This window comes from Cavia porcellus, unplaced genomic scaffold (genome assembly GCF_034190915.1).
Source record: "Cavia porcellus strain 051 isolate PalLab524CR breed Dunkin Hartley unplaced genomic scaffold, mCavPor4.1 scaffold_30, whole genome shotgun sequence".
Lineage (NCBI taxonomy): Eukaryota > Metazoa > Chordata > Mammalia > Rodentia > Caviidae > Cavia > Cavia porcellus.
In genome coordinates, this window is record NW_026947513.1 from 1 (window position 1) to 19,622 (window position 19,622).

Genomic DNA, 19,622 nt, shown 5'->3' on the forward strand with positions numbered 1-19,622 from the left:
ATTCACTAGTAGGAGTGAGAAAAACATCGCGGGGTGGTGCGCATTGTATGGGTGTGTGTTACATTACATTCACTAGTAGGAGTGAGAAAAACATCACGGGGTGGTGCGCATTGTATGGGTGTGTGTTACATTACATTCACTAGTAGGAGTGAGAAAAACATCACGGGGTGGTGCGCATTGTATGGCTGTTTGTTACATTAGATTCACTAGTAGGAGTGAGAAAATCATCACGGGGTGGTGCGCATTGTATGGGTGTGTGTTACATTACATTCACTAGTAGGAGTGAGAAAAACATCACGGGGTGGTGCGCATTGTATGGGTGTGTGTTACATTAGATTCACTAGTAGGAGTGAGAAAAACATTACGGGGTGGTGCGCATTGTATGGGTGTGTGTTACATTACATTCACTAGTAGGAGTGAGAAAAACATCACGGGGTGGTGCGCATTGTATGGGTGTGTGTTACATTACATTCACTAGTAGGAGTGAGAAAAACATCACGGGGTGGTGCGCATTGTATGGGTGTTTGTTACATTACATTCACTAGTAGGAGTGAGAAAAACATCATGCGGGTGGCGCATTGTATGGGTGTTTGTTACATTAGATTCACTAGTAGGAGTGAGAAAATCATCACGGGGTGGTGCGCATTGTATGGGTGTGTGTTACATTAGATTCACTAGTAGGAGTGAGAAAAACATCACGGGGTGGTGCGCATTGTATGGGTGTGTGTTACATTACATTCACTAATAGGAGTGAGAAAAACATCACGGTGTGGTGCGCATTGTATGGGTGTGTGTTACATTACATTCACTAGTAGGAGTGAGAAAAACATCACGGGTGGTGCGCATTGTATGGGTGTGTGTTACATTACATTCACTAGTAGGAGTGAGAAAAACATCACGTGGTGGTGCGCATTGTATGGGTGTGTGTTACATTACATTCACTAGTAGGAGTGAGAAAAACATCACGGGGTGGTGCGCATTGTATGGGTGTGTGTTACATTACATTCACTAGTAGGAGTGAGAAAAACATCGCGGGGTGGTGCGCATTGTATGGGTGTGTGTTACATTACATTCACTAGTAGGAGTGAGAAAAACATCACGGGGTGGTGCGCATTGTATGGGTGTGTGTTACATTACATTCACTAGTAGGAGTGAGAAAAACATCACGGGGTGGTGCGCATTGTATGGCTGTTTGTTATATTAGATTCACTAGTAGGAGTGAGAAAATCATCACGCGGTGGTGAGCATTGTATGGGTGTGTGTTACATTACATTCACTAGTAGGAGCGAGAAAAACATCACGGGGTGGTGCGCATTGTATGGGTGTGTGTTACATTAGATTCACTAGTAGGAGTGAGAAAAACATCACGGGGTGGTGCGCATTGTATGGGTGTGTGTTACATTAGATTCACTAGTAGGAGTGAGAAAAACAGCACGGGGTGGTGCGCATTGTATGGGTGTGTGTTACGTTAGATTCACTAGTAGGAGTGAGAAAAACATTACGGGGTGGTGCGCATTGTATGGGTGTGTGTTACATTACATTCACTAGTAGGAGTGACAAAAACATCACGGGGTGGTGCGCATTGTATGGGTGTTTGTTACATTAGATTCACTAGTAGGAGTGAGAAAAACATTACGGGGTGGTGCGCATTGTATGGGTGTGTGTTACATTACATTCACTAGTAGGAGTGAGAAAAACATCACGGGGTGGTGCGCATTGTATGGGTGTGTGTTACATTACATTCACTAGTAGGAGTGAGAAAAACATCATGGGGTGGTGCGCATTGTATGGGTGTGTGTTACATTACATTCACTAGTAGGAGTGAGAAAAACATCACGGGGTGGTGCGCATTGTATTGGTGTTTGTTACATTAGATTCACTAGTAGGAGTGAGAAAATCATCACGGGGTGGTGCGCATTGTATGGGTGTGTGTTACACTACATTCACAAGTAGGAGTGAGAAAAACATCACGGGGTGGTGCGCATTGTATGGGTGTGTGTTACGTTAGATTCACTAGTAGGAGTGAGAAAAACATTACGGGGTGGTGCGCATTGTATGGGTGTGTGTTACATTACATTCACTAGTAGGAGTGACAAAAACATCACGGGGTGGTGCGCATTGTATGGGTGTTTGTTACATTAGATTCACTAGTAGGAGTGAGAAAATCATCACGGGGTGGTGCGCATTGTATGGGTGTGTGTTACATTACATTCACTAGTAGGAGTGAGAAAAACATCACGGGGTGGTGCGCATTGTATGGGTGTGTGTTACATTAGATTCACTAGTAGGAGTGAGAAAAACATTACGGGGTGGTGCGCATTGTATGGGTGTGTGTTACATTACATTCACTAGTAGGAGTGAGAAAAACATCACGGGGTGGTGCGCATTGTATGGGTGTGTGTTACATTACATTCACTAGTAGGAGTGAGAAAAACATCACGGGGTGGTGCGCATTGTATGGGTGTTTGTTACATTACATTCACTAGTAGGAGTGAGAAAAACATCACGGGGTGGTGCGCATTGTATGGGTGTTTGTTACATTAGATTCACTAGTAGGAGTGAGAAAATCATCACGGGGTGGTGCGCATTGTATGGGTGTGTGTTACATTAGATTCACTAGTAGGAGTGAGAAAAACATCACGGGGTGGTGCGCATTGTATGGGTGTGTGTTACATTACATTCACTAATAGGAGTGAGAAAAACATCACGGTGTGGTGCGCATTGTATGGGTGTGTGTTACATTACATTCACTAGTAGGAGTGAGAAAAACATCACGGGGTGGTGCGCATTGTATGGGTGTGTGTTACATTACATTCACTAGTAGGAGTGAGAAAAACATCACGGGGTGGTGCGCATTGTATGGGTGTGTGTTACATTACATTCACTAGTAGGAGTGAGAAAAACATCACGGGGTGGTGCGCATTGTATGGGTGTGTGTTACATTACATTCACTAGTAGGAGTGAGAAAAACATCGCGGGGTGGTGCGCATTGTATGGGTGTGTGTTACATTACATTCACTAGTAGGAGTGAGAAAAACATCACGGGGTGGTGCGCATTGTATGGGTGTGTGTTACATTACATTCACTAGTAGGAGTGAGAAAAACATCACGGGGTAGTGCGCATTGTATGGCTGTTTGTTACATTAGATTCACTAGTAGGAGTGAGAAAATCATCACGCGGTGGTGAGCATTGTATGGGTGTGTGTTACATTACATTCACTAGTAGGAGCGAGAAAAACATCACGGGGTGGTGCGCATTGTATGGGTGTGTGTTACATTAGATTCACTAGTAGGAGTGAGAAAAACATCACGGGGTGGTGCGCATTGTATGGGTGTGTGTTACATTAGATTCACTAGTAGGAGTGAGAAAAACAGCACGGGGTGGTGCGCATTGTATGGGTGTGTGTTACATTACATTCACTAGTAGGAGTGAGAAAAACATCACGTGGTGGTGCGCATTGTATGGGTGTGTGTTACATTAGATTCACTAGTAGGAGTGAGAAAAACATCATGGGGTGGTGCGCATTGTATGGGTGTGTGTTACATTACATTCACTAGTAGGAGTGAGAAAAACATCACGGGGTGGTGCGCATTGTATGGGTGTTTGTTACATTAGATTCACTAGTAGGAGTGAGAAAATCATCACGGGGTGGTGCGCATTGTATGGGGGTGTGTTACACTACATTCACTAGTAGGAGTGAGAAAAATATCACGGGGTGGTGCGCATTGTATGGGTGTTTGTTACATTAGATTCACTAGTAGGAGTGAGAAAATCATCACGGGGTGGTGCGCATTGTATGGGTGTGTGTTACATTAGATTCACTAGTAGGAGTGAGAAAAACATCACGGGGTGGTGCGCATTGTATGGGTGTGTGTTACATTACATTCACTAATAGGAGTGAGAAAAACATCACGGTGTGGTGCGCATTGTATGGGTGTGTGTTACATTACATTCACTAGTAGGAGTGAGAAAAACATCACGGGGTGGTGCGCATTGTATGGGTGTGTGTTACATTACATTCACTAGTAAGAGTGAGAAAAACATCACGGGGTGGTGCGCATTGTATGGGTGTGTGTTACATTACATTCACTAGTAGGAGTGAGAAAAACATCACGGGGTGGTGAGCATTGTATGCGTGTGTGTTACATTACATTCACTAGTAGGAGTGAGAAAAACATCCCGGAGTGGTGCGCATTGTATGGGTGTGTGTTACATTACATTCACTAGTAGGAGTGAGAAAAACATCACGGGGTGGTGCGCATTTTATGGGTGTGTGTTACATTACATTCACTAGTAGGAGTGAGAAAAACATCACGGGGTGGTGCGCATTGTATGGGTGTGTGTTACATTACATTCACTAGTAGGAGTGAGAAAAACATCACGGGGTGGTGCGCATTGTATGGCTGTTTGTTACATTAGATTCACTAGTAGGAGTGAGAAAATCATCACGCGGTGGTGCGCATTGTATGGGTGTGTGTTACATTACATTCACTAGTAGGAGCGAGAAAAACATCACGGGGTGGTGCGCATTGTATGGGTGTGTGTAACATTAGATTCACTAGTAGGAGTGAGAAAAACATCACGGGGTGGTGCGCATTGTATGAGTGTGTGTTACATTAGATTCACTAGTAGGAGTGAGAAAAACATCACGGGGTGGTGCGCATTGTATGGGTGTGTGTTACATTACATTCACTAGTAGGAGTGAGAAAAACATCACTGGCTGGTGCGCATTGTATGGCTGTGTTTTACATTACATTCACTAGTAGGAGTGAGAAAAACATCACGGGGTGGTGCGCATTGTATGGGTGTTTGTTACATTAGATTCACTAGTAGGAGTGAGAAAATCATCACGGGGTGGTGCGCATTGTATGGGTGTGTGTTACATTAGATTCACTAGTAGGAGTGAGAAAAACATCACGGGGTGGTGCGCATTGTATGGGTGTGTGTCACATTAAATTCACTAGTAGGAGTGAGAAAAACATTACGGGGTGGTGCGCATTGTATGGGTGTGTGTTACATTACATTCACTAGTAGGAGTGAGAAAAACATCACGGGGTGGTGCGCATTGTATGGGTGTGTGTTACATTACATTCACTAGTAGGAGTGAGAAAAACATCACGGGGTGGTGCGCATTGTATGGGTGTTTGTTACATTAGATTCACTAGTAGGAGTGAGAAAATCATCACGGGGTGGTGCGCATTGTATGGGTGTGTGTTACATTACATTCACTAGTAGGAGCGAGAAAAACATCACGGGGTGGTGCGCATTGTATGGGTGTGTGTTACATTAGATTCACTAGTAGGAGTGAGACAAACATCACGGGGTGGTGCGCATTGTATGGGTGTGTGTTACATTACATTCACTAGTAGGAGTGAGAAAAACATCACGGGGTGGTGCGCATTGTATGGGTGTGTGTTACATTACATTCACTAATAGGAGTGAGAAAAACATCACGGTGTGGTGCGCATTGTATGGGTGTGTGTTACATTACATTCACTAGTAGGAGTGAGAAAAACATCACGGGGTGGTGCGCATTGTATGGGTGTGTGTTACATTACATTCACTAGTAGGAGTGAGAAAAACATCACGGGGTGGTGTGCATTGTATGGGTGTGTGTTACATTACATTCACTAGTAGGAGTGAGAAAAACATCACGGGGTGGTGCGCATTGTATGGGTGTGTGTTACATTACATTCACTAGTAGGAGTGAGAAAAACATCGCGGGGTGGTGCGCATTGTATGGGTGTGTGTTACATTACATTCACTAGTAGGAGTGAGAAAAACATCACGGGGTGGTGCGCATTGTATGGGTGTGTGTTACATTACATTCACTAGTAGGAGTGAGAAAAACATCACGGGGTGGTGCGCATTGTATGGCTGTTTGTTACATTAGATTCACTAGTAGGAGTGAGAAAATCATCACGGGGTGGTGCGCATTGTATGGGTGTGTGTTACATTACATTCACTAGTAGGAGTGAGAAAAACATCACGGGGTGGTGCGCATTGTATGGGTGTGTGTTACATTAGATTCACTAGTAGGAGTGAGAAAAACATTACGGGGTGGTGCGCATTGTATGGGTGTGTGTTACATTACATTCACTAGTAGGAGTGAGAAAAACATCACGGGGTGGTGCGCATTGTATGGGTGTGTGTTACATTACATTCACTAGTAGGAGTGAGAAAAACATCACGGGGTGGTGCGCATTGTATGGGTGTTTGTTACATTACATTCACTAGTAGGAGTGAGAAAAACATCACGGGGTGGTGCGCATTGTATGGGTGTTTGTTACATTAGATTCACTAGTAGGAGTGAGAAAATCATCACGGGGTGGTGCGCATTGTATGGGTGTGTGTTACATTAGATTCACTAGTAGGAGTGAGAAAAACATCACGGGGTGGTGCGCATTGTATGGGTGTGTGTTACATTACATTCACTAATAGGAGTGAGAAAAACATCACGGTGTGGTGCGCATTGTATGGGTGTGTGTTACATTACATTCACTAGTAGGAGTGAGAAAAACATCACGGGGTGGTGCGCATTGTATGGGTGTGTGTTACATTACATTCACTAGTAGGAGTGAGAAAAACATCACGTGGTGGTGCGCATTGTATGGGTGTGTGTTACATTACATTCACTAGTAGGAGTGAGAAAAACATCACGGGGTGGTGCGCATTGTATGGGTGTGTGTTACATTACATTCACTAGTAGGAGTGAGAAAAACATCGCGGGGTGGTGCGCATTGTATGGGTGTGTGTTACATTACATTCACTAGTAGGAGTGAGAAAAACATCACGGGGTGGTGCGCATTGTATGGGTGTGTGTTACATTACATTCACTAGTAGGAGTGAGAAAAACATCACGGGGTGGTGCGCATTGTATGGCTGTTTGTTACATTAGATTCACTAGTAGGAGTGAGAAAATCATCACGCGGTGGTGAGCATTGTATGGGTGTGTGTTACATTACATTCACTAGTAGGAGCGAGAAAAACATCACGGGGTGGTGCGCATTGTATGGGTGTGTGTTACATTAGATTCACTAGTAGGAGTGAGAAAAACATCACGGGGTGGTGCGCATTGTATGGGTGTGTGTTACATTAGATTCACTAGTAGGAGTGAGAAAAACAGCACGGGGTGGTGCGCATTGTATGGGTGTGTGTTCCGTTAGATTCACTAGTAGGAGTGAGAAAAACATTACGGGGTGGTGCGCATTGTATGGGTGTGTGTTACATTACATTCACTAGTAGGAGTGACAAAAACATCACGGGGTGGTGCGCATTGTATGGGTGTTTGTTACATTAGATTCACTAGTAGGAGTGAGAAAAACATTACGGGGTGGTGCGCATTGTATGGGTGTGTGTTACATTACATTCACTAGTAGGAGTGAGAAAAACATCACGGGGTGGTGCGCATTGTATGGGTGTGTGTTACATTACATTCACTAGTAGGAGTGAGAAAAACATCATGGGGTGGTGCGCATTGTATGGGTGTGTGTTACATTACATTCACTAGTAGGAGTGAGAAAAACATCACGGGGTGGTGCGCATTGTATTGGTGTTTGTTACATTAGATTCACTAGTAGGAGTGAGAAAATCATCACGGGGTGGTGCGCATTGTATGGGTGTGTGTTACACTACATTCACTAGTAGGAGTGAGAAAACATCACGGGGTGGTGCGCATTGTATGGGTGTGTGTTACATTACATTCACTAGTAGGAGTGACAAAAACATCACGGGGTGGTGCGCATTGTATGGGTGTTTGTTACATTAGATTCACTAGTAGGAGTGAGAAAATCATCACGGGGTGGTGCGCATTGTATGGGTGTGTGTTACATTACATTCACTAGTAGGAGTGAGAAAAACATCACGGGGGTGGTGCGCATTGTATGGGTGTGTGTTACATTAGATTCACTAGTAGGAGTGAGAAAAACATTACGGTGTGGTGCGCATTGTATGGGTGTGTGTTACATTACATTCACTAGTAGGAGTGAGAAAAACATCACGGGGTGGTGCGCATTGTATGGGTGTGTGTTACATTACATTCACTAGTAGGAGTGAGAAAAACATCACGGGGTGGTGCGCATTGTATGGGTGTTTGTTACATTACATTCACTAGTAGGAGTGAGAAAAACATCACGGGGTGGTGCGCATTGTATGGGTGTTTGTTACATTAGATTCACTAGTAGGAGTGAGAAAATCATCACGGGGTGGTGCGCATTGTATGGGTGTGTGTTACATTAGATTCACTAGTAGGAGTGAGAAAAACATCACGGGGTGGTGCGCATTGTATGGGTGTGTGTTACATTACATTCACTAATAGGAGTGAGAAAAACATCACGGTGTGGTGCGCATTGTATGGGTGTGTGTTACATTACATTCACCAGTAGGAGTGAGAAAAACATCACGGGGTGGTGCGCATTGTATGGGTGTGTGTTACATTACATTCACTAGTAGGAGTGAGAAAAACATCACGGGGTGGTGCGCATTGTATGGGTGTGTGTTACATTACATTCACTAGTAGGAGTGAGAAAAACATCACGGGGTGGTGCGCATTGTATGGGTGTGTGTTACATTACATTCACTAGTAGGAGTGAGAAAAACATCGCGGGGTGGTGCGCATTGTATGGGTGTGTGTTACATTACATTCACTAGTAGGATTGAGAAAAACATCACGGGGTGGTGCGCATTGTATGGGTGTGTGTTACATTACATTCACTAGTAGGAGTGAGAAAAACATCACGGGGTGGTGCGCATTGTATGGCTGTTTGTTACATTAGATTCACTAGTAGGAGTGAGAAAATCATCACGCGGTGGTGAGCATTGTATGGGTGTGTGTTACATTACATTCACTAGTAGGAGCGAGAAAAACATCACGAGGTGGTGCGCATTGTATGGGTGTGTGTTACATTAGATTCACTAGTAGGAGTGAGAAAAACATCACGGGGTGGTGCGCATTGTATGGGTGTGTGTTACATTAGATTCACTAGTAGGAGTGAGAAAAACAGCACGGGGTGGTGCGCATTGTATGGGTGTGTGTTACATTACATTCACTAGTAGGAGTGAGAAAAACATCACGTGGTGGTGCGCATTGTATGGGTGTGTGTTACATTAGATTCACTAGTAGGAGTGAGAAAAACATCATGGGGTGGTGCGCATTGTATGGGTGTGTGTTACATTACATTCACTAGTAGGAGTGAGAAAAACATCACGGGGTGGTGCGCATTGTATGGGTGTTTGTTACATTAGATTCACTAGTAGGAGTGAGAAAATCATCACGGGGTGGTGCGCATTGTATGGGTGTGTGTTACACTACATTCACTAGTAGGAGTGAGAAAAATATCACGGGGTGGTGCGCATTGTATGGGTGTTTTTTACATTAGATTCACTAGTAGGAGTGAGAAAATCATCACGGGGTGGTGCGCATTGTATGGGTGTGTGTTACATTAGATTCACTAGTAGGAGTGAGAAAAACATCACGGGGTGGTGCGCATTGTATGGGTGTGTGTTACATTACATTCACTAATAGGAGTGAGAAAAACATCACGGTGTGGTGCGCATTGTATGGGTGTGTGTTACATTACATTCACTAGTAGGAGTGAGAAAAACATCACGGGGTGGTGCGCATTGTATGGGTGTGTGTTACATTACATTCACTAGTAAGAGTGAGAAAAACATCAAGGGGTGGTGCGCAATGTATGGGTGTGTGTTACATTACAATCACTAGTAGGAGTGAGAAAAACATCACGGGGTGGTGAGCATTGTATGCGTGTGTGTTACATTACATTCACTAGTAGGATGGAGAAAAACATCCCGGAGTGGTGCGCATTGTATGGGTGTGTGTTACATTACATTCACTAGTAGGAGTGAGAAAAACATCACGGGGTGGTGCGCATTTTATGGGTGTGTGTTACATTACATTCACTAGTAGGAGTGAGAAAAACATCACGGGGTGGTGCGCATTGTATGGGTGTGTGTTACATTACATTCACTAGTAGGAGTGAGAAAAACATCACGGGGTGGTGCGCATTGTATGGCTGTTTGTTACATTAGATTCACTAGTAGGAGTGAGAAAATCATCACGCGGTGGTGCGCATTGTATGGGTGTGTGTTACATTACATTCACTAGTAGGAGCGAGAAAAACATCACGGGGTGGTGCGCATTGTATGGGTGTGTGTAACATTAGATTCACTAGTAGGAGTGAGAAAAACATCACGGGGTGGTGCGCATTGTATGAGTGTGTGTTACATTAGATTCACTAGTAGGAGTGAGAAAAACATCACGGGGTGGTGCGCATTGTATGGGTGTGTGTTACATTACATTCACTAGTAGGAGTGAGAAAAACATCACTGGCTGGTGCGCATTGTATGGCTGTGTGTTACATTACATTCACTAGTAGGAGTGAGAAAAACATCACGGGGTGGTGCGCATTGTATGGGTGTTTGTTACATTAGATTCACTAGTAGGAGTGAGAAAATCATCACGGGTTGGTGCGCATTGTATGGGTGTGTGTTACATTAGATTCACTAGTAGGAGTGAGAAAAACATCACGGGGTGGTGCGCATTGTATGGGTGTGTGTTACATTACATTCACTAGTAGGAGTGAGAAAATCATCACGGGGTGGTGCGCATTGTATGGGTGTGTGTTACATTAGATTCACTAGTAGGAGTGAGAAAAACATCACGGGGTGGTGCGCATTGTATGGGTGTGTGTTACATTACATTCACTAGTAGGAGTGAGAAAAACATCACGGGGTGGTGCGCATTGTATGGGTGTTTGTTACATTAGATTCACTAGTAGGAGTGAGAAAATCATCACGGGGTGGTGCGCATTGTATGGGTGTGTGTTACATTACATTCACTAGTAGGAGCGAGAAAAACATCACGGGGTGGTGCGCATTGTATGGGTGTGTGTTACATTAGATTCACTAGTAGGTGTGAGAAAAACATCACGGGGTGGTGCGCATTGTATGGGTGTGTGTTACATTCGATTCACTAGTAGGAGTGAGAAAAATATCACGGGGTAGTGCGCATTGTATGGGTGTGTGTTACATTACATTCACTAGTAGGAGTGAGAAAAACATCACGTGGTGGTGCGCATTGTATGGGTGTGTGTTACATTAGATTCACTAGTAGGAGTGAGAAAAACATCCTGGGGTGGTGCGCATTGTATGGGTGTGTGTTACATTACATTCACCAGTAGGAGTGAGAAAAACATCACGGGGTGGTGCGCATTGTATGGGTGTTTGTTACATTAGATTCACTAGTAGGAGTGAGAAAAACATCACGGTGTGGTGCGTATTGTATGGGTGTGTGTTACATTACATTCACTAATAGGAGTGAGAAAAACATCACGGTGTGGTGCGCATTGTATGGGTGTGTGTTACATTACATTCACTAGTAGGAGTGAGAAAAACATCACGGGGTGGTGCGCATTGTATGGGTGTGTGTTACATTACATTCACTAGTAGGAGTGAGAAAAACATCACGGGGTGGTGCGCATTGTATGGGTGTGTGTTACATTACATTCACTAGTAGGAGTGAGAAAAACATCACGGGGTGGTGCGCATTGTATGGGTGTGTGTTACATTACATTCACTAGTAGGAGTGAGAAAAACATCGCGGGGTGGTGCGCATTGTATGGGTGTGTGTTACATTACATTCACTAGTAGGAGTGAGAAAAACATCACGGGGTGGTGCGCATTGTATGGGTGTGTGTTACATTACATTCACTAGTAGGAGTGAGAAAAACATCACGGGGTGGTGCGCATTGTATGGCTGTTTGTTACATTAGATTCACTAGGAGGAGTGAGAAAATCATCACGCGGTGGTGAGCATTGTATGGGTGTGTGTTACATTACATTCACTAGTAGGAGCGAGAAAAACATCACGAGGTGGTGCGCATTGTATGGGTGTGTGTTACATTAGATTCACTAGTAGGAGTGAGAAAAACATCACGGGGTGGTGCGCATTGTATGGGTGTGTGTTACATTAGATTCACTAGTAGGAGTGAGAAAAACAGCACGGGGTGGTGCGCATTGTATGGGTGTGTGTTACATTACATTCACTAGTAGGAGTGAGAAAAACATCACGTGGTGGTGCGCATTGTATGGGTGTGTGTTACATTAGATTCACTAGTAGGAGTGAGAAAAACATCATGGGGTGGTGCGCATTGTATGGGTGTGTGTTACATTACATTCACTAGTAGGAGTGAGAAAAACATCACGGGGTGGTGCGCATTGTATGGGTGTTTGTTACATTAGATTCACTAGTAGGAGTGAGAAAATCATCACGGGGTGGTGCGCATTGTATGGGTGTGTGTTACACTACATTCACTAGTAGGAGTGAGAAAAATATCACGGGGTGGTGCGCATTGTATGGGTGTTTTTTACATTAGATTCACTAGTAAGAGTGAGAAAATCATCACGGGGTGGTGCGCATTGTATGGGTGTGTGTTACATTAGATTCACTAGTAGGAGTGAGAAAAACATCACGGGGTGGTGCGCATTGTATGGGTGTGTGTTACATTACATTCACTAATAGGAGTGAGAAAAACATCACGGTGTGGTGCGCATTGTATGGGTGTGTGTTACATTACATTCACTAGTAGGAGTGAGAAAAACATCACGGGGTGGTGCGCATTGTATGGGTGTGTGTTACATTACATTCACTAGTAAGAGTGAGAAAAACATCACGGGGTGGTGCGCAATGTATGGGTGTGTGTTACATTACAATCACTAGTAGGAGTGAGAAAAACATCACGGGGTGGTGAGCATTGTATGCGTGTGTGTTACATTACATTCACTAGTAGGAGTGAGAAAAACATCCCGGAGTGGTGCGCATTGTATGGGTGTGTGTTACATTACATTCACTAGTAGGAGTGAGAAAAACATCACGGGGTGGTGCGCATTTTATGGGTGTGTGTTACATTACATTCACTAGTAGGAGTGAGAAAAACATCACGGGGTGGTGCGCATTGTATGGGTGTGTGTTACATTACATTCACTAGTAGGAGTGAGAAAAACATCACGGGGTGGTGCGCATTGTATGGCTGTTTGTTACATTAGATTCACTAGTAGTAGTGAGAAAATCATCACGGGGTGGTGCGCATTGTATGGGTGTGTGTTACATTACATTCACTAGTAGGAGCGAGAAAAACATCACGGGGTGGTGCGCATTGTATGGGTGTGTGTAACATTAGATTCACTAGTAGGAGTGAGAAAAACATCACGGGGTGGTGCGCATTGTATGAGTGTGTGTTACATTAGATTCACTAGTAGGAGTGAGAAAAACATCACGGGGTGGTGCGCATTGTATGGGTGTGTGTTACATTACATTCACTAGTAGGAGTGAGAAAAACATCACTGGCTGGTGCGCATTGTATGGCTGTGTGTTACATTACATTCACTAGTAGGAGTGAGAAAAACATCACGGGGTGGTGCGCATTGTATGGGTGTTTGTTACATTAGATTCACTAGTAGGAGTGAGAAAAACATCACGGGGTGGTGCGCATTGTATGAGTGTGTGTTACATTAGATTCACTAGTAGGAGTGAGAAAAACATCACGGGGTGGTGCGCATTGTATGGGTGTGTGTTACATTACATTCACTAGTAGGAGTGAGAAAAACATCACTGGCTGGTGCGCATTGTATGGCTGTGTGTTACATTACATTCACTAGTAGGAGTGAGAAAAACATCACGGGGTGGTGCGCATTGTATGGGTGTTTGTTACATTAGATTCACTAGTAGGAGTGAGAAAAACATCACGGGGTGGTGCGCATTGTATGGGTGTGTGTTACATTACATTCACTAATAGGAGTGAGAAAAACATCACGGTGTGGTGCGCATTGTATGGGTGTGTGTTACATTACATTCACTAGTAGGAGTGAGAAAAACATCACGGGGTGGTGCGCATTGTATGGGTGTGTGTTACATTACATTCACTAGTAGGAGTGAGAAAAACATCACGGGGTGGTGCGCATTGTATGGGTGTGTGTTACATTACATTCACTAGTAGGAGTGAGAAAAACATCACGGGGTGGTGCGCATTGTATGGGTGTGTGTTACATTACATTCACTAGTAGGAGTGAGAAAAACATCGCGGGGTGGTGCGCATTGTATGGGTGTGTGTTACATTACATTCACTAGTAGGAGTGAGAAAAACATCACGGGGTGGTGCGCATTGTATGGGTGTGTGTTACATTACATTCACTAGTAGGAGTGAGAAAAACATCACGGGGTGGTGCGCATTGTATGGCTGTTTGTTACATTAGATTCACTAGTAGGAGTGAGAAAATCATCACGCGGTGGTGAGCATTGTATGGGTGTGTGTTACATTACATTCACTAGTAGGAGCGAGAAAAACATCACGAGGTGGTGCGCATTGTATGGGTGTGTGTTACATTAGATTCACTAGTAGGAGTGAGAAAAACATCACGGGGTGGTGCGCATTGTATGGGTGTGTGTTACATTAGATTCACTAGTAGGAGTGAGAAAAACAGCACGGGGTGGTGCGCATTGTATGGGTGTGTGTTACATTACATTCACTAGTAGGAGTGAGAAAATCATCACGGGGTGGTGCGCATTGTATGGGTGTGTGTTACATTAGATTCACTAGTAGGAGTGAGAAAAACATCACGGGGTGGTGCGCATTGTATGGGTGTGTGTTACATTACATTCACTAGTAGGAGTGAGAAAAACATCACTGGGTGGTGCGCATTGTATGGGTGTTTGTTACATTAGATTCACTAGTAGGAGTGAGAAAATCATCACGGGGTGGTGCGCATTGTATGGGTGTGTGTTACATTACATTCACTAGTAGGAGCGAGAAAAACATCACGGGGTGGTGCGCATTGTATGGGTGTGTGTTACATTAGATTCACTAGTAGGAGTGAGAAAAACATCACGGGGTGGTGCGCATTGTATGGGTGTGTGTTACATTCGATTCACTAGTAGGAGTGAGAAAAATATCACGGGGTAGTGCGCATTGTATGGGTGTGTGTTACATTACATTCACTAGTAGGAGTGAGAAAAACATCACGTGGTGGTGCGCATTGTATGGGTGTGTGTTACATTAGATTCACTAGTAGGAGTGAGAAAAACATCATGGGGTGGTGCGCATTGTATGGGTGTGTGTTACATTACATTCACCAGTAGGAGTGAGAAAAACATCACGGGGTGGTGTGCATTGTATGGGTGTTTGTTACATTAGATTCACTAGTAGGAGTGAGAAAATCATCACGGGGTGGTGCGCATTGTATGGGTGTGTGTTACTCTACATTCACTAGTAGGAGTGAGAAAAACATCACGGAGTGGTGCGCATTGTATGGGTGTGTGTTACATTAAATTCACTAGTAGGAGTGAGAAAAACATTACGGGGTGGTGCGCATTGTATGGGTGTGTGTTACATTACATTCACTAGTAGGAGTGAGAAAAACATCACGGGGTGGTGCGCATTTTATGGGTGTTTGTTACATTAGATTCACTAGTAGGAGTGAGAAAATCATCACGGGGTGGTGCGCATTGTATGGGTGTGTGTTACATTACATTCACTAGTAGGAGTGAGAAAAACATCACGGGGTGGTGCGCATTGTATGGGTGTGTGTTACATTAGATTCACTAGTAGGAGTGAGAAAAACATTACGGGGTGGTGCGCATTGTATGGGTGTGTGTTACATTACATTCACTAGTAGGAGTGAGAAAAACATCACGGGGTGGTGCGCATTGTATGGGTGTGTGTTACATTACATTCACTAGTAAGAGTGAGAAAAACATCACGGGGTGGTGCGCATTGTATGGGTGTGTGTTACATTACAATCACTAGTAGGAGTGAGAAAAACATCACGGGGTGGTGAGCATTGTATGCGTGTGTGTTACATTACATTCACTAGTAGGAGTGAGAAAAACATCCCGGAGTGGTGCGCATTGTATGGGTGTGTGTTACATTACATTCACTAGTAGGAGTGAGAAAAACATCACGGGGTGGTGCGCATTTTATGGGTGTGTGTTACATTACATTCACTAGTAGGAGTGAGAAAAACATCACGGGGTGGTGCGCATTGTATGGGTGTGTGTTACATTACATTCACTAGTAGGAGTGAGAAAAACATCACGGGGTGGTGCGCATTGTATGGCTGTTTGTTACATTAGATTCACTAGTAGGAGTGAGAAAATCATCACGCGGTGGTGCGCATTGTATGGGTGTGTGTTACATTACATTCACTAGTAGGAGCGAGAAAAACATCACGGGGTGGTGCGCATTGTATGGGTGTGTGTAACATTAGATTCACTAGTAGGAGTGAGAAAAACATCACGGGGTGGTGCGCATTGTATGAGTGTGTGTTACATTAGATTCACTAGTAGGAGTGAGAAAAACATCACGGGGTGGTGCGCATTGTATGGGTGTGTGTTACATTACATTCACTAGTAGGAGTGAGAAAAACATCACTGGCTGGTGCGCATTGTATGGCTGTGTGTTACATTACATTCACTAGTAGGAGTGAGAAAAACATCACGGGGTGGTGCGCATTGTATGGGTGTTTGTTACATTAGATTCAATAGTAGGAGTGAGAAAATCATCACGGGGTGGTGCGCATTGTATGGGTGTGTGTTAAATTAGATTCACTAGTAGGAGTGAGAAAAACATCACGGGGTGGTGCGCATTGTATGGGTGTGTGTTACATTACATTCACTAGTAGGAGTGAGAAAATCATCACGGGGTGGTGCGCATTGTATGGGTGTGTGTTACATTAGATTCACTAGTAGGAGTGAGAAAAACATCACGGGGTGGTGCGCATTGTATGGGTGTGTGTTACATTACATTCACTAGTAGGAGTGAGAAAAACATCACGGGGTGGTGCGCATTGTATGGGTGTTTGTTACATTAGATTCACTAGTAGGAGTGAGAAAATCATCACGGGGTGGTGCGCATTGTATGGGTGTGTGTTACATTACATTCACTAGTAGGAGCGAGAAAAACATCACGGGGTGGTGCGCATTGTATGGGTGTGTGTTACATTAGATTCACTAGTAGGAGTGAGAAAAACATCACGGGGTGGTGCGCATTGTATGGGTGTGTGTTACATTCGATTCACTAGTAGGAGTGAGAAAAATATCACGGGGTAGTGCGCATTGTATGGGTGTGTGTTACATTACATTCACTAGTAGGAGTGAGAAAAACATCACGTGGTGGTGCGCATTGTATGGGTGTGTGTTACATTAGATTCACTAGTAGGAGTGAGAAAAACATCATGGGGTGGTGCGCATTGTATGGGTGTGTGTTACATTACATTCACCAGTAGGAGTGAGAAAAACATCACGGGGTGGTGCGCATTGTATGGGTGTTTGTTACATTAGATTCACTAGTAGGAGTGAGAAAATCATCACGGGGTGGTGCGCATTGTATGGGTGTGTGTTACTCTACATTCACTAGTAGGAGTGAGAAAAACATCACGGAGTGGTGCGCATTGTATGGGTGTGTGTTACATTAAATTCACTAGTAGGAGTGAGAAAAACATTACGGGGTGGTGCGCATTGTATGGGTGTGTGTTACATTACATTCACTAGTAGGAGTGAGAAAAACATCACGGGGTGGTGCGCATTTTATGGGTGTTTGTTACATTAGATTCACTAGTAGGAGTGAGAAAATCATCACAGGGTGGTGCGCATTGTATGGGTGTGTGTTACATTACATTCACTAGTAGGAGTGAGAAAAACATCACGGGGTGGTGCGCATTGTATGGGTGTGTGTTACATTAGATTCACTAGTAGGAGTGAGAAAAATATTACGGGGTGGTGCGCATTGTATGGGTGTGTGTTACATTACATTCACTAGTAGGAGTGAGAAAAACATCACGGGGTGGTGCGCATTGTATGGGTGTGTGTTACATTACATTCACTAGTAGGAGTGAGAAAAACATCACGGGGTGGTGCGCATTGTATGGGTGTTGGTTACATTACATTCACTAGTAGGAGTGAGAAAAACATCACGGGATGGTGCGCATTGTATGGGTGTTTGTTACATTAGATTCGCTAGTAGTAGTGAGAAAATCATCACGGGGTGGTGCGCATTGTATGGGTGTGTGTTACACTACATTCACTAGTAGGAGTGAGAAAAACATCACGGGGTGGTGCGCATTGTATGGGTGTGTGTTACTTTAGATTCACTAGTAAGAGTGAGAAAAACATTACGGGGTGGTGCGCATTGTATGGGTGTGTGTTACATTACATTCACTAGTAGGAGTGAGAAAAACATCACGGGGTGGTGCGCATTGTATGGGTGTTTGTTACATTAGATTCACTAGTAGGAGTGAGAAAATCATCACGGGGTGGTGCGCATTGTATGGGTGTGTGTTACATTACATTCACTAGTAGGAGTGAGAAAAACATCACGGGGTGGTGCGCATTGTATGGGTGTGTGTTACATTAGATTCACTAGTAGGAGTGAGAAAAACATTACGGGGTGGTGCGCATTGTATGGGTGTGTGTTACATTACATTCACTAGTAGAAGTGAGAAAAACATCACGGGGTGGTGCGCATTGTATGGGTGTGTGTTACATTACATTCACTAGTAGGAGTGAGAAAACCATCACGGGGTGGTGCGCATTGTATGGGTGTTTGTTACATTACATTCACTAGTAGGAGTGAGAAAAACCTCATGGGGTGGTGCGCATTGTATGGGTGTTTGTTACATTAGATTCACTAGTAGGTGTGAGAAAATCATCACGGGGTGGTGCGCATTGTATGGGTGTGTGTTACATTAGATTCACTAGTAGGAGTGAGAAAAACATCACGGGGTGGTGCGCATTGTATGGGTGTGTGTTACATTACATTCACTAATAGGAGTGAGAAAAACATCACGGTGTGGTGCGCATTGTATGGGTGTGTGTTACATTACATTCACTAGTAGGAGTGAGAAAAACATCACGGGGTGGTGCGCATTGTATGGGTGTGTGTTACATTACATTCACTAGTAGGAGTGAGAAAAACATCACGGGGTGGTGCGCATTGTATGGGTGTGTGTTACATTACATTCACTAGTAGGAGTGAGAAAAACATCACGGGGTGGTGCGCATTGTATGCGTGTGTGTTACATTACATTCACTAGTCGGAGTGAGAAAAACATCCCGGGGTGGTGCGCATTGTATGGGTGTCTGTTACATTACATTCACTAGTAGGAGTGAGAAAAACATCACTGGTGGTGCGCATTGTATGGGTGTTTGTTACATTGGATTCACTAGTAGGAGTGAGAAAATCATCACGGGGTGGTGCGCATTGTATGGGTGTGTGTTACATTACATTCACTAGTAGGAGTGAGAAAAACATCACTGGCTGTTGCGCATTGTATGGCTGTGTGTTACATTACATTCACTAGTAGGAGTGAGAAAATCATCACGGGGTGGTGCGCATTGTATGGGTGTGTGTTACATTAGATTCACTAGTAGGAGTGAGAAAAACATCACGGGGTGGTGCGCATTGTATGGGTGTGTGTTACATTACATTCACTAGTAGGAGTGAGAAAAACATCACGGGGTGGTGCGCATTGTATGGCTGTTTGTTACATTAGATTCACTAGTAGGAGTGAGAAAATCATCACGGGGTGGTGCGCATTGTATGGGTGTGTGTTA